Genomic DNA, 13835 nt, shown 5'->3' with positions numbered 1-13835 from the left:
AAAATGGTAAATTTTATCTTATGTATATTTTACCACAGTAAGAAAAATGTTAATACTGGATATCTGTAAAAATGTTTTATGCAGAACTTAATTTGAGAAACAGAACTACAGAATTAAAAGTTATACCACTTACATAATGTTTAAAAACACAGACAACGGTATACCAATCAATGTAAGCACAGGTGAGAGAACAAAAGTGCGAATGGAAAGGGCACACATTTGCCTCTGAGGACTGGTTACCTCTGGGGAAGTGGGGGTGGAGGGAGAGTGAGACGTATGTCAAGGGTCTGCAGGAAATCTGAGTAGTTGCATTCCCTAAGGTAAGAGAGAGGGAGGCAGGGAAGGAAGCAGGGATTTCATTTGACACAAATGTGTCAAATCCCAGTGGTAGGTAACCAAAGGTTCAATATGTTACTCTGTATCCTCTTCACATGTTTAAATAATTATAAAAACAAACTCTGAAATCACTAAAAAAATGCAAGGTTTATACAACGAGGAAGTATGTAAATTCAAACTTCCCTCAGCCATCTTACACAGTGAATGAACAGACGATCCACTGACATGGAACAATGTTCCAGAACTTAGCATAAAGACCGGCTTGAACTTTCCGTCCCTCCTGTCTTTTCACAGATCTAAGATGTCATGATCAGGTAACTGGAGTTGCCAATCACCAGTCACTAGCCAGACTTATCTCTCACTTCAAGACCATAACTGGTCCTACACTTTTTACTTGCCTCCAAAACTGCAAGTTAAGTAAGCATTAATTCACCTTAGAAGTAAGGTAAAAGCTGTGGCATTTCTCTCAATATACAAGTAAATTTCTACTAGGCTATTACTACAGAGTAAGATTGGTTCATGATTTGCTTACTGCAAGTAACTGAAAATTGTCATTAGTAAGATGCAGAAATTCCCACAAAAGCCAGGAACTTGGAAACAAACTACAACTTGGAGCTTGCTTCTTTACTAGTCATACCAAGACTATATAAAAAGAGTGGCCGGGCACGGTGGCTCAAGCCTGTAATCCCACCACTTTGGGAGGCCGAGGCGGGTGGATCACGAGGTCAAGAGATCGAGAACATCCTGGTCAACATGGTGAAACCCTGTCTCTACTAAAAATACAAAAAATTAGCTGGGCATGGTGGCGCGTGCCTGTAATTCTAGCTACTCCGGAGGCTGAGGCAGGAGAATTGCCTGAACCCAGGAGGCGGAGGTTGCGGTGAGCTAAGATCACACCATTGCACTCCAGCCCAGGTAACAAGAGCGAAACTCTGTCTCAAAAAAAAAAAAAAAAAAGAGTATCAGAATGGAAATAACCCTAGCACCGCTCTCTCTCCTTTGCCCGCATGATTAGGTCTTTTATTTTTCTTTTTAGGCAAAGCACTATTTTCATAATAGTACAGGGAATGTGAGAACACAACAGGCTCAATTAACACTCAGAACCAAAAGCAAGGATATTCCTAGATAATGACCCAAGAGTACTGAAAATGTATGCTCACACAAAAATTCCAGCATGATACTCAGAAGCCTGAGGCACAAGAATCACCTGAACCCAAGAAGCAGAGGCTGCAGTGAGCCGAGATTGCACCACTGCACTCCAGTCTGGGTAACAGAGTGAGACTCTGCCCTCTGTCTTCCCACCGAAAAAACAAACAAACAAACAGAAAAACACCTCAAGCATGAACATTTATGGCAGCATTATTCATAAGTCAATGGAAAACAACCTGAATATCCATCAACTGATGAATAATAAGCAAAACATGGTATAACCATACAATGGAATATTACCCAGCCAAATGAAGGATAAAGTAATGATACACGCTATAACACAGATGGACCTGGAAGACATTATTCTAAGAGAAAAAAAGGCAGACATCAAAAGCCATTAATTTTGGCCTTCCAAAATTAATGTATTGTACTATTGTATTGTACATTCCATTAATAAAATATCCAAAACAGTCAAATCCATGAAGACAAAAAGTACACTGATGGTTGCCTGGTGCTGGGAGATTTGGGGAGAAATGAGGAACTGCTAATGAATACAAAGTTTCTTTTTGGATTGATGAAAATGTTCCACAACTTATTCTGGTGATGGTTGCACAACTCTATGTATACAATGAAACCTAAAAGATTAAATTCACCGGCTTTAAAATGGGTGAATTATATCTCAGTGCTGTTAAAAAAAAAAAAAAGAGAGGAAGGACAAGCTGCCATTACAGCCATTAAATACATTATTGTGCCAAAGCTTCTACCCTGTACATGCTACCACAAAGCAAAAAAAGAGGACTAGGAGACTCTAAGTCAGTAAAAAGAAGACCTGTATGTTACAAAAATGGATGACCTACACAAACCCAAAACACAACTTCATATTTTAGTTAACAGGCAAATTGTTCACCTTTATAAATACTGAAAACATTTGCAGACCACATTATATCAGGATCCACAAGAGATCTAGGAATCCCAGGGTCACTGCTCAAAGAATTAAGAGTTTTTAATGTATTAGGTTGGTGCAAAACGAATTGCAGTTTTGCATTGCTGAAATTTGCTGTTTGATACTGGAATACATTCTTAAATGTGATTATCTTACACATCATTTCAATGCGCACTTCTCGCTTTGTAATTTTTTTCTAGTGACTTATTACTTGCTGTTTATGTTTATTTTAGACTATGGAAATAATCTTATTCAAGTTCAAAATGGGTCATAAAGCAGTGGAGACAACTCACAGCATCAACAACGCATCGACCCAGGAACTGCTCATGAACCTACGGTACAGTGGTAGTTCAAGAAGTTTTGCAAAGGAGACAAGAGCCTTGAAGATGAGGAGCATAGTGGCTGGCCAGTGGAAGCTGACTAACTGAGAGCAATCACTGATTACAACTACACGAGTTCTGCTGCCGAAGAACTCAACATTGACAATTCTATGCTCATTTGGCATTTGAAGCAAATTGGAAAGGTAAAAAAGCCCAATAAGTAGGAGCCTCATAAGCTGAGCAACAATCAAAAGAAGTCATTCTGAAGTGTCTTCTCATTCTATGTGACAATAAACCATTGCAAATTTGGATTGTGACACGTGACAAAAAATAGATTTTATACGACAACTGGCGACAACCAGCTCAGTGGCTAAACTGAGAAGAGGCTTCAAAGCACTTCCCAAAGCCAAATTTGCAACAAAAAAAGGTCATGGACTCTGTTTGGTGGGTCTGCTGCTGGTCTGATCCACTACAGCTTTCTGAATCCCAGCGAAACCATGACATCTGAGAAGTATATGCTCAGCAAATCAATGAGATGCACTGAAAACTGCAACGCTGCAGCTGGTGTTGGTCAATAGAAGGGTCCAATTCTTCTCCATGACAACACCCAGCCACATGTCACATAAACAACGCTTCAAAAGTTGAATTAAAATGGGCTATGAAATTTTGCCTCATCCATCACATTCATCGGACCTCTTATCAACCGACTACCACTTCTTCAAACATCTCGACAACTTTTTGTAGGGAATACACTTCCACAACCAGGATGCAACAGATGTGTTCCACAGGAATTCCTCGAATCCCGAAGCACAGATTTTTATGCTACAGGAGGCAACAAACTTATTTCTTGTTGGCAAAAATGTGTTGATTATAATGGTTCATATTTTGATTAATAAAGACATGTTTGAACCTAGTTATAATGATTTAAAATTCACAGTCCAAAACCATAATTACTTTTGCATCAAGCTAAGAAGATCTCATCCTGGAGTCCTAATCTCTTCTCCACAGTTCACTAGAGAGTCGACAAATCTGCATTCGCCCAGTTCAGCTCCCTTGCAGGCTTTGCTGCTTTCACACGATCATCTTCAAGAATCCACACAAGGTCAAAATATCCTTTTCAGCATGAATTTCCTTACCAATGAGCACATTACATGTCCTTAAATTTACCCTAACATGGAGTTCTGTCTCACTTTATGGAAAGTTACATAGATCTACACATTTTTTGTTTGTTTTTTTGAGATGGAGGTTCGCTCCTTTTGCCCAGGCTGGAGTGCAATGGCACCATCTCAGCTCACTGCAACCTCTACCTCTCAGGTTCAAGTGATTCTCCTGCCTCAGCCTCCTGAGTAGCTGGGATTACAGGCACCTGCCACCATGCCCAGCTAATTTTGTATTTTTTTTTTTAAGATGGCATTTTGCTCTTGTTACCCAGGCTGGAGTGCAATGGCACGATCTCAGCTCACCACAACCTCCGCCTCCTCAGTTCAGGCAATTCTCCTGCCTCAGCCTCCTGAGTAGCTGGAATTACAGGCACGTGCCACCATGCCCAGCTAATTTTTTGTATTTTTAGTAGAGACAGGGTTTCACCATGTTGACCAGGATAGTCTTGATCTCTTGACCTCGTGATCCACCCGCCTCAGCCTTCCAAAGTGCTGGGATTACAGGCATGAGCCACTGCGCCCAGCATTTTATATTTTTAGTAGAGACGAAGTTTCACCACGTTGGCCAGGCTGGTCTCAAACTCTCAACTTCGGGTGATCTGCCTGCCTCGGCCTCCCAAAGTGCTGGGATTAAAGGCACTTTGCGCCCTGCCAAATCGGTACAATTCTTTTGCAGATGCTTCTCCACTGGAAGACACAAATGCCCTTTACTGGAACTGCTGAATCCCTCAACTTATCCGGTTCCTGTATATGTGATCTTCTGGCCAAAACAGACAATTTTCTAATTCAATGGTGCTAAGTATACTATTGCTTCACTTTCAGATAAGAAAGTGATTAACAAAACAGGAACTCAATGTACTGTAAAAATAAGAATACCAAAAAAAGAGGTTTTTAAGTGACTAAGTATAACAAGAAATACAGAAAGATTAGCACATTCAAATCATGACAACACAACCAACACAGTCATACATCTCAAAACATACGCACTCACACTGCAACGAACACACCAGGCAAAAATCCCACAACCGCTACAGAAAGAGAAAAATAATACAAGAGAGCCGGATATGGTGCTACACATCTATAATGCCAGCTACTCCCAAGGCTGAGGCAGAAGGACTGCTTGAGCCCAGCAGTTTGAGACCAGCCTAGGTAACTTAACAAGACCCCATCTCAGAAAAAAAAAGTAAAATGATAAGTTGCTGTACTTGGGACACCTTAAGTATTAAAGGTTTTCCTCATTCACTGTTAAACCTCACAATCTTTCTGGCAACGTACAAGAATCTCAGCAATCTTATTTTGAGGAACACAGATGGAAATACTAGCTCAAAAGTAAATAATACTTTGTATAAGTATGCTCCTAGCACTTTATTTACAATAGAAAATAAGAAGCAATGTAGATGTCCAAGAGTAAGAGAATGCTTAAGTAAACCTTGGCATGTTCATACAGGAAAATGTATTTTTTTTTAAAAGCTATATATGTCAACTATACAAATACATAGAAAAGACCATATAAAATGTAAACTAGGAGACGGATTAAGACCTTTCATGTTGACAAAAATTATTTTTCACAACAGATCTTTTACAATGACATAATACTATGAGCTTACAGGGACTAAGAAATAGTTGATACTTTATAATGAAGAAGTGTTTTGAAATTCTAGGCATTTGGGGTTAACATACTCAAGCTGAACAAATGTAGGAGAAAAATTATTAAATATACAACCTACAGTTTCTAACACTGACATAAAATACCAAAGAAAATGCAGAAGACATCAAATTAAGTTTTCTCTTGATGATTTTTTCTTTTTCTGTCTTTTTTTTTGAGATAGGGTTTCACTCTGTCACCCAGGTTAGAGTACAGTAGTGTGGTCTGAGCTCACTGTAACCTCTGCCTCCCAGGCTCAAGCGATCCTCCCGCCTTGGCCTCTGTAGTAGCTGAGATCACATGCACATACCACCACATCCAGCTAATTTTTATACTTTTGGTAGAGACAGGGTTTCACCATGTTCCCCAGGCTGGTCTTGAACTCCTAAGCTCAAGCGATCTGCTTACAAGTCAGCACTCAGCACAAAGCACTAGGCATAATTCTCCTGAGTACCCACCTCATCTCCATCACCTCTGCAGCACAGTTTGGCTGGGGGACAATTTAACAGGATCAATAAAACATTTAAAATGTCCACTCTCTGTCCCAGAAGCCACAGTACATGTGCATAAGGAGGCATGTGCAAGAACAATCACTGCAGCCCTGCAAATGAAAACGACCTCGGTGTATCATCAGTAGGAATATGGCTTTTAAAAAGTATGGTACAGGGTGGGCATGGTGGCTCATGCCTGTAATCCCAGCACTCTGGAAGGTTGAGGCAGATAGGTTGCTTGAGCTCAGGAGTTCAAGACCAGCCTAGGCAACATGGTGAAACCCTATCTCTATTAAAAACAAAAACAAACAAACAAACAAAATAGCTGGGCATGGTGTTATGTGCCTGTAATCCCAGCTACTCCAAGAGGCTGAGCCAGAGGTTGCAGTGAGCTGAGATCACATCACTGCACCTCAGCCTAGGCAAACCCTAGCTCAGGAAAAAAAGAAAAAAAAGTTCAAATCAGTGAGTGCAGAAGGCTTGAATCAGACTGATAAAGGGCATTCAGGGCATACTGTTTTCTCATTTAAATCCACAAGCACACCCCCTCTGTGCCTCTCCCACAATATATTCTGTCTTGCTTAAAAACAAATCCAGTTAAAAGCTAAGAAAAACCCAACACTTTAGCACAAGAACAATTTTTTAAATCTTATACATAAACCCGCATGATTTAATAAATATTTTTACCGTTAATCCAAAAAGCACTGTGTTACATACAATGCCTGAGCCAAACTTCACTTCATTACAATAATGTCTGCTGCCCACGTAACTATTTTGAAGTTGTTTTAATTCACTTGTTCTGGTTCTAATCAATACAGAAAAATTAGTGAGGGAACAAAATATTCTACTTTGAGTGCAATCTTTGAGGTCTCCCAAGCAGCTCATCTCATTCACTCTCAGACTACTCATCTCCTTTAGAGCAATGGGGTCCCTTAGACCCCACTAACCCTTCCTGAAGGATTTTGATAACTGGCCAGGTTTGGGAACCTATACCTTAATAGATCCTTTTTTTTTGTTTGTTTTTTTGAGATGGAGTCTTGCTCTGTCACCCAGGCTGGAGGGCAGTGCCGTGATCTCGCCTCACTGCAACCTGTCTCCTGAGTTAAAGCTATTCTCATGCCTCAAGTTTCCCAAGTAGCTGGGACCACTGGTGCGTGCCACCATACCCAGCTAATTTTTTGTATTTTTAGTAGAGAAGGGGTTTTGCCATGTTGGCCAGGGTAGGCTTGAACTCCTAGCTTCAAGTGATCTGCCTGCCTTGGCCTCCCAAAGTGCTGTGATTACAGGTATGAACCATTTTTTTCTTTCCTATTGCTTTTAGCTAAATACAGCAATTTTTGCTCAAATTTTAAAAAACATGTGAAAACTATCACTCCCTTACAAACTTATTTAATCAGAGTACCTGAGGACTGGGTTCTAGTCACTAATGTTCTTTAACTTCCCCAGACTGAGAACTGCACTTAGAAGCAACTGCTTTAGAAGTTACCACTATCAAGCCCACTGAGCCCATCATCATTATCTGCATGGTCCACGTGAAACCCAATGGTATGGTAGAAGACAAGGTGAAGCACCAAGCCCTGGTTTTATTTGTTTCAACAGACTTGGGCTGATAGGACCAGATTCTAATGGCACACTAGGACACATTCCAGACTAGGGCTCAGAAGCCCAAGCTTCAGGTAAAGATAAAGTCACTACACTAACAGGAGAACTTGGTAATGTCATTTAACTTCTCTGAGGCTCAAGTTATTAATTTTTTAAAAAAGAACTGGAGTAAATGACCTCTGATGATGCTCTGATCTCAAACACCTTGGTGATTTCTAACCATGGTGTTACAAATCCGTCAAATGAATAAGCGGTGTGGTCCTTACACGAATGCAAGAATATCTTCTGCAAATATCAGATTAATCTCATATACGCAATTTTGGGCTGATTTACATAAAAATCCTGCTCCTCATCACACTATAAGAAATCTTAAATGAACATACAAATGAAAATTAAACTGGTCACAAAGGCACCAAAGTAAATAGAAACATTTGGAATAAAGTAAATTTTTAAAGTAACTTTTTCACTGTGAACACCATTCTGATGTTTTTTGTAATTTTTTTCCATCTATAAAAATTGCTATATTTTGCTCAAAGCAATAGGAAAGACAAAAAATGCTGTAAAATATATGTAACATAAAATGTACCATTTTAATCATTTTTAAGTGTATAGTTCAGTGGTATTAAGTACATTCACACTATGGTACAGCCCTCACCACCATCTACCTCCATAACTTTTCAATCTTTTCCAAATAAAACATTCTGTACCCAATAAACATGAATTCCTCATTCCCTCCTCCCCCAGCCCCTGGCAAGCACTGTTCTAATTACTGAATTACTATTTCTATGACTCTTATACTCCAGACCTCATGTAAGTACAATCATGCAGTATTTGTCCTTTTGTGTCTGGCTTTTTTCATTTAGCATAATGATCTGAAGGTTCATCCATGTTACAGCAGTGTCAGAATTTTCTTATTTTTTAAGGCTGAATAATAGTAGTCCATTTTATTCACACACCACATATTGTTTATCTATTCACTGACTGATGAACACTTGGGTTGCATCATTCTGATTTTTTTTTTAACCATCAGTAGTTATTTTGAAGTCATATACACAAAAGATGAATGAACTTTATGTCAATTTTTTTTTTCTTTTCAAGAGAGAACAAGGTTTCACTCTGTTGCCCAGGCTGGAGTGCAGTGGTGTGATCATGGCTCACTGCAGCCTCAACCTCCAGGGCTCAAGAATTCCTCCCACTTCAGCTATCCACAGGTATATGCCACCACACCCAACTAATTATTTAAAAATTTGTTGTGCAGATGAGGTCTCTGTATGTTGTGCGGGCTGGTCTCAAACTCCTGGCCTCAAGTGATCCTTCCACTTTGGCCTCCCCAAAGTGTTGGGAGTATAGTATGAGCCACTACACCTGGCCAGCTTTTCTTTAAAAAAAGTAGACCACCGGCTGGGCACGGTGGCTCAAGCCTGTAATCCCAGCACTTTGGGAAGCCAAGGTGGGTGGATCACGAGGTCAAGAGATCAAGACTATCCTGGTCAACATGGTGAAACCCCGTCTCTACTACAAAATACAAAAATTAGCTGGGCATGGTGGTGCATGCCTGTAATCCCAGCTACTCAGGAGGCTGAGGCAGGAGAATTGCCAGAATCCAGGAGGTGGAGGTTGTGGTGAGCCGAGATTGCCCCATTGCACTCCAGCCTGGGTAACGAGTGAAACTCTGTCTCAAAAAAAAAAAAAAAAAAAAGTAGACCACCTTCTGGGCCACAAAGAACATCTTAACAAATTGAAAAGAATAGAAAGCATACAAAGTAGCTCTCAGACCACATGTAATGAAGCTAGAAAACAGTAGCAAAAAGATAGCTGGAAAATTCCAAAATACATACTTGGAGATTAAACAATACACTTCTAAATAACAGATGGGTCAAAGAAGTCTCAAGAGATATTTGTAACTAAATGAAAATGAAAATATGACATCAAAATTTGTGTGATATAGAGAAAGCAGTGCTTAGAGGAAACTACAGCATTAACTGTAAACATTAGAAAAAAGATCTAAAAATCAATTGTCTCAGTTTTTACTTAGAAACTTAATTTTCTAGGAAGGAAACTAAAAAAAACTTAAATCCAAAATGAGCAGAAGAAAACTAATTAGAGCAGAAATCAATTAAATTGAAAACAAAATTAACAGAGAAAAATCAGTGAAGCCAAAAGCTGGTTCTTTGAAATGATCAACAAAATTGATAAGCTTCTGGCCAATTAACAAAGCAAAAAAAAAGGCAAAGACACAAATTACTAACATAAAAAATGAAAAAGGGCCATCTTTACTGATTCTATGGACACTGAAAGGATAACAAAGAAATATTATGAAGGACTCTAATTCCACAAATTTGATAACCTAGATGAAATGGAATAGTTTCTTGAGAGACACAATGTACTAAAACTTACCAAGAAGGAGAGACAATCTAAATGCACCTTTATCTATTAAGGAAAATGAATCAATAATCAATAATCTTCTAAAGCAAAAGGCACCAGGCCCAGATGGGTTCACTAGTGAATTCTGCCCAACTGTTAACTTAGATATTATCTCAGGCTAGGCTGAGTGACTCATGCCTCTAATCCCAGTACTTTGGGAGGTAGAGGAAGGCTCAAGGGCTCAAGCAATCTCACCTGAGATCAGGAGTTCAAGACCGGCCAGGCCAACATGGTGAAACCCCGTCTCTACTAAAAATACAAAAATTAGCCAGGCATAATGGTGCATGCCTATAATTCCAGCTACTCAAGAGACTGAGGCAGGAGAATCACTTGAACCTGGGAGGCAGAGGTTGCGGTGAGCCAAGATTGCGTCACTACACTCCAGCCTGGGTGACAGAGCAAGACTCTATCTCAAAAAAAAATAAAAAATAAAAAATTAGATATTATCTCAATTCTCTACAATCTCTTTCAGAAACAGAAGCAAAGGAAATATTCCCTAACCTATTCTATGAGGCCATCATTACCCTAAACCAGACAGAGAAAAAAACAAAGAAAACTACAGAATAATTCCTCTCATGAACACAGATACACAATGCTAAACAAAATACTAGCAAACTGAATCTAACAATGTACTTGAAGCATTAAAGGTATATATGGGAGAGGGGACAGTGGGAAAAAAAAGGCATATATGGTTGACGCTTGTATAACACAGGTTGGATCTGTATGGGTCCATTTATATGTGGATTTTTTTTCAACCAAACTTGGGTTAAAAATACAGTTGTAGGCTGGGCATGGTAGCTTATGCTGGTAATCCCAGCACTTTGGGAGGTTGAGGCAGGTAGATCATTTGAGCTCAGGAGTTTGACACCAGCATGAGAAAAAGAAAGACTCAATTTCTGAACAAATTAAAAAACTTAGTCATGGGTACCCATAATCTACTTGGGAGGCCGAGGTAGGAGGATAGCTTTAGTCTGGGAGGCAGAGGTTGAGACCCTGTCTCAAAAAAAAAAAAAAAAAAAAAAGAAGAAGAATTATATTGTCTGGGATGGGTGGCTCATGTCTGTAATCCTGACACTCTGGGAGGCCAGGGTAAGTGGGGAATGAAGACCAGGAGTTCAAGACCAGCCTGGGCAACATGGTAAAACTCTGTCTCTAAAATAAATTTAAATTCAGCTGGGCAGAGTGCATGCTTGTAGTCCCAGCTACTTGGGAGGCTGAAGCAAGAAGATCGTTTGAACCCAGGAGATCAAGGCTACAATGGAGCCTTAATGGTGTCACTATACTCCAGCCTGGGCAACAGAACAAGACCCTGTCTGAAAAAAAAAAAAAAGAAAAGAAAAGAAAAAGAGAGAGAGAGAATCCAGATATAGATCTTACATCTTTCACATAAAAATTAACTTAAAAATGGATCACAGACCTAAATGTAAACCACAAAACTCTAACATTCCTATAATGTAACATAAGAGGGACTCTAGATGACTCTGAGTTTGCTGAAGACTTTTTAGACACAATACCAAAAGCACAATCTATTAAAGAAAGAATTGGTAAACCGGATGCACTAACATTTAAAATATGTGCTCTGAGAAAGACATTATTTAAGAGAATGAAAAGATAAGTCACGGACTTGGAAAAAATATTTGCTAAACACGTATCTGATAAAAGACTAATATCCAAAATATACAAAGAAGGCAGACACTAAAAAAGAAATATTACATATTCTCTATTCATATGTGGGAGCTAAAAAAAGTTGATCTCATGGAGCTAGAGATAGAATGATACATACCAGAGGCTAAGAAAAGAGTAGGGGAGATGGGGAACTGATGAAGAGAGGCTGGTTAATGGGTAAAAAAAAAAAAATAAAGTCAGGTAGAAATAAGAAGTTCTAATGTTTGATACCACAATGAGGTGATTTAAAGTTAATAATTTATTGTGTATTTCAAAACAGCTAGAAGATTTGAAATGTTCCAACATAAAGAAATGACAAATGTTTGAGGTGATACTCTAACTACCTTGATTTGATCCACATTGTATTCATGTATCAAAATATCACATGCATCCCATAAATATATACAATTATTAAGCATCAAACAAAAAAATACACATATACAAAGGACTCTCAAAACTTAACAATAAGCCAGGCACAGTGGCTCATGCCTGTAATCTCATTACTTTGGGAGGCAAAGGTGGGAGATAAGGCCTGGAGTTCAAGACCAGCCTCACCAACATGGTAAAACTCTGTCCCTACTATAAATACAAAAATTAGCCAGGTGTAGTGGCACATGCTTGTAATCCCAGCTATTGGGGAGGCTAAGGCAAGAGAATTGCTTGAACTCAGGAGGCAGAGGTTTTAGTGAGCTGAGATCATGACACTGCACTCCAGACTGGGTGACAGAGCAAGACTCTTTCTCAAAACAAATAAACAAACAAAAAGAACCCAGAAACAGTAAGAAAACAATCTGAGGCCAGGTGTGGTGGCTCACATCTGTAATCCCAGCACTTTGAGAGGCTGAGGCGGGCGGATCATGAGGTCAGGCTTCGAGACCAACCTGACCAACATGGTAAAACCCTGTCTCTACTAAAAATACAAAAATTAGCTGGGCGTGGGGGTACATGCCTGTAATCCCAGCTACCCAGGAGGCTGAGGCAGGAGAATCGCTTGAACCCAGTAGGTAGAGGTTGCAGTGAGCAGAGATTGTGCCATTGCACTCCATCCTGGGTGACAGAACAAGACTCCACCTCCAAAAAAAAAAGAAAAGAAAAGAAAGAAGGGAGGGGAAGAGAAGGGAGGGGAGGGGAGAAAGAAAAAAAAGAAAACAATCTGATTTAAAAATGGGCAAAAGATCAGAACAGACACTTCTCCAAATAGCATACACACATATCAAATAAACAGACGAAAAGATGCTCAATATCATATATCACTAGAGAATTGCAAATTAAAACAAGATATCACTACACATCTATTAGAATGGTGAAAAGCCAAAACACTGACAACACCAAATGCTAACAAGGATTTGGAGCAACAGGAACTCCATTCATTGCTGTTGGGAATGCAAAATGGTAGTCACCCTGAAAAATACTTTGGCAGTTTCTTACCAAACTAAACACACTCTTATCATATGATCCAGCAATCGTGCTTCTTGGTATTTATACAAACGAGCTAAAAACATAACCACACAAAAACCCACACACAGATGTTTATAGCAACTTCATGCATAATTGCCAAAACTTAAGAGCAACTAAAATGTCCTTCAGAAGGTGAATAAATAAACGAATATACCTATACAAAGAGGATTAATCAGCAGTACAGAGAAAAGAGCTGGCCAGGCACAATGGTCACCCTGTAATCCCAGCACTCTGGGAGGCTAAGGTGGTGGATCACCTGAGATCAGGAGTTTGAGACCATCCTGGCCAACATGGTGAAACCCCGTCTCTACTAAAAATACAAAAATTAGCCAGGCATGGAGGCATGCACCTGTAGTCCAAGTTACTTGTGAGGCTGAGACAGGAGAATTGCTTGAACCTGGGAGGCAGAGGTTGCAGTGAACCAATCACACCAGTGCACTCCAGCCTGGGCGAGGGTGAGACTCTGTCTCAAAAGGAAAGAAGAGCTATCAAGCCAGGAAGGAACATGGAAAGAAGCCAATCTGTATGATTCCAACTACATAACAGTCTGCAAAAGGTAAAACGATGGCGATAGTAAAAGGATCAGTGGTTGCCAGGGGTTTGAGTACAGAGATAGGGGGATGAAAAGGTGGAACAAAGGGG

General features: G+C 39.6%; 1 protein-coding gene across 4 annotated transcripts in view; it reads right to left on the bottom strand.

Moving 5' to 3' along the window:
* The window catches only part of TENT4B (terminal nucleotidyltransferase 4B), an 80204-nt gene that overhangs the window by 45938 nt on the left and 20431 nt on the right, over positions 1-13835 (bottom strand). The window lies entirely within an intron of this gene.

The sequence above is a fragment of the Callithrix jacchus genome, chromosome 20 (genome assembly GCF_049354715.1).
Source record: "Callithrix jacchus isolate 240 chromosome 20, calJac240_pri, whole genome shotgun sequence".
In the NCBI taxonomy this organism is placed as follows: domain Eukaryota; kingdom Metazoa; phylum Chordata; class Mammalia; order Primates; family Cebidae; genus Callithrix; species Callithrix jacchus.
This window is presented reverse-complemented; position numbering and strand designations above follow the sequence as displayed.